This window comes from Bidens hawaiensis, unplaced genomic scaffold (assembly GCF_021521415.1).
Source record: "Bidens hawaiensis isolate Kalapana, Puna unplaced genomic scaffold, B.hawaiensis_p1.1 tig00030851_1, whole genome shotgun sequence".
Lineage (NCBI taxonomy): Eukaryota > Viridiplantae > Streptophyta > Magnoliopsida > Asterales > Asteraceae > Bidens > Bidens hawaiensis.
Window position 1 is genome coordinate 206,531 of NW_027495174.1, and position 3,384 is coordinate 209,914.

The following is a 3,384-nucleotide window of genomic DNA, read 5'->3' on the forward strand; positions in this document are numbered from 1 at the left end:
TGTTAGATCATGAGGGGGGAATGATGGTGCGCCGTTCAATCGATGAAAGGGATGTGCCTTTTCTTGAGCGCACCCGCCCTAATTTTGTGTTTCCCACCGCGTTTCGCTTGGAACCAATAGTTTCTGAGGCGATGTACGCCATAGGTGAGGACTATGTTGAAGAATGCATTCAAAAAGGTGAGGGCTTTCTATGACCTCGACCTGTGACTGCTATTACTTCTAGCGGGGTGATTGTACTCTTTTCGTCCAGCGAAGAGTCATCATTTTGCGAAGAAAGTTTTACAGTAGATGTTAATATCGTTGTGGACTCGATTGCAGGTCTTACCCGCCATATAGCCAATACTAGTCAGGCAGCGGGTCAAGATGATGTTGACACTGCTGCGGGAGGGGACCATCCCCAACTTGACGATGCCACTACTGAAGGTGGACATCCAGTTGCTGATGCGAACGTTTCAAAGGTGGCTGGCAAGCGCAAGGTGAATCCTGCCAAGGCCGCCCCTAAGAAGAAGTCTAAGAAGGCGAAGCCTTCTGCTTTGGAAACGCGTTTGGACCAACTTGACGCGGACGATCCTTCGTTAGGTAAGCAAAATCTTTTTTATTTGTTAACTGCTGTGAATTAGAATGTGTCTAACCCACTGTTAATGTTCTTCAGTGAACCTGGATAACCTTTCTGAAGGTGTTACAGGTTTGAAGGGTTCAACTTCTCTTCTGCCACCGCCGCCTCCTAACACTGCTAAGGATCCGGTAATTCTCCTCTGAAGAATAAGGAGGTTGACAATACTGAACATGTCAGTATGTCACCTTCTTATAATGTTCATCACTTTAGGGATCAAGGAGGCGTGAGCATGTTTCCTCACGCTCCTCAGACTTCTCCAGCTCCTCAGGAGGAAGATCCTACCCCGCACCAACCGCGTTGGTCCTTACGTCGGGATTCAACATTCCGTGACGTGGACCTATGTTTTGAATATTTGTGGGAGAGTCTTCCTCCCGGTGAGAGGGAGCGACGTCGCCGTAGTATTCGCCAAGAATTATTGAACTCCAATTCTTATTATTTGACGAATACTATTTCCACTAACCAGGAAATAACCAGGGACTGGTTGGCGATGAATGAGCAATGGGACGAGCTGGCGGCCTCTGCGTCTGAGGCCAAGGAGGAAGCTCTTAAAGCTATGAGCGAGGCCCGAGAAACCCGCCAGGCTCTGGAAGTGGAGAAGGTTGCTCGATTCGCTGCCGAGGATGCTAGGATTGCTCTCCAGAAACAATTGGATGAACAATCCAAATCAATGGATGAGCAAACCAAATTGGTGGAGGCTCTGCGAGCTGAATCAGCGTCCAAGGACAAACGTTTGTTTGACCTTAATGCCAAGAACCGAGATCAAGCCTTACAGTGCGCCGGTCATAAGATGGAGCTTGTCCGGGCCAAGGCGGACCAGAAATGGCTATTGGCGGAAGCGATCCCAAGGTATGTACCTTTTTTTTGTTATAAATAATCTAAGTGTGTAGAGTTACTTATGCATAATTGTTTCAACAGGTCATCGCTGATGTTCGGGCGAGTGATGAGCTTGGGAACTGTATTGCTGTTCTTCTGAAGGCATCTAAGCAAGCTGGCCGCCAACTGGGTTTCAAGGAAGGTTACCAGTTTGGTTCAATTTCCAGAATTCCTGAGGAGTATATTTTGGCTGGCCAGGATACTACTGCCGTCCTTAAACAAAAGACAAAGGATTTTGATTCTTTGAAATTTTCTTTGACGGAGCAGATATCCGAGCTTGAGGATAAGGAGGATAGCATCAAGCAGCTAAAATATCTTCTTGAATCACGTGGTCGTGGGTTCGAGTCCCACGGATGACGCCAATGAAGAAACACGGATCCAATCCCCTGTTATGGGTCCTGGATCCAATGAGTCCACAGGGTAAAATACGATAACTACTAACACAGTATGAGCACAACTTCCCAAAGTCCAATGACTGTAACCTGCAAAACAGACACTGTGAGTCTCGTTACAGGAAGGACAAGGTGGGGGGTCTTCCTGTAACCACCCTCCGGCGTGAGAATCAGTAACTATCGTAAAGGAGAAAGTACTGAAGTCAGAGTATAAGCGAGTAAGAATACTAGTGAGTGAATGTGAATGAATACCTCGTGCAGGTTGACAAGATATTTATAGCCGAATGAGGTAGGAAGGTGATTGGGCCAGCTGTCCTCTTCTAGAAGATCTTGATAACTGCCTGGACGTGTGTCCTCTTATGATAGGTTGAGCTATACGTCCCATGTGCATGGGTATAACAACCTGGACACGCGTCACCTCATGATAGGACGAATTGCACCCTGGCCATGTGCACGGTTATAACAAACTGGCCAGGTGTCCTTCTTTCATTGGTGGGCAAGTCACGTACTCCTCAAGTAACAATCGTGGAAGTTCTTCTAGAGTGTAGTTAGTTATTGACAGTTGTCTAGGTTGTATTGCCCTCCGGTCGTATTGGCGGACAGATGTCTTGTCCCGCTGATGACTTCTGAGGGTGCCAGAATGCTTCCGCGTGTGGTACGAGGATGTTCTTCCTCCCCCATGATATGCGGGTGATCCGAATGTCCCGCGGGCGATACATGAGAGGTTCCTCAATGACCCGCGGGTGGTACTTAAGGGTATTCGGGTATTTTTAGTACCCTACCTCTATAAAACCCATATAACTTTTAAACCGAGTTATAACATCTTATTTATTTGTGAAACAATTTATCATTAAACCATAAATATATTATTAACTTTCACACAATAAAAAAATTAAAAAATCAAAAAATATCGAATACAAATAATATAAAGCAACCCCGTAATACGGGGGATAAAAACTAGTACTTACATATAACAAAATCTACATTTTTAATAATTTTCATGTTTATAGCATGTATGAACTGATTTTGGACAATTGGATATTTGGATGAGTCTGATTTCTGAATATCCAATGGGCTCAGATAGCTGCAGAACAGTATGGGCCACAGATAGTACTGGGCTCTTAGGTTTATTACCGAAGGTAAGATATTAGGCTTTTGCAATGGATCATATAGCCTATCATATGGATGGCAATTTACTTTCTAATTCCTTAAACTACACACATTTGTAGTTTGTTTATTTTCAAATATCCAAGCATCCAACATTAATCTTTCGATAATTCTAATGTAGTTATATTAAAATTATGGTACACGACTAAACATGTCGTGATGAAAAACGAATTCTTAACGATCTAACTTAACATGTTTGTATTCGTGCCGTACAGGTCCTTTATGAAGCGTGCCAATTTAGAAGTTAGGTTCGACGAGGAGTACGCGTACACTTGAGACCAACTCGTTTTTTTCCCTAAAAGTAAAGTGGGTGAAACTATCTCAATAATAAGTAAT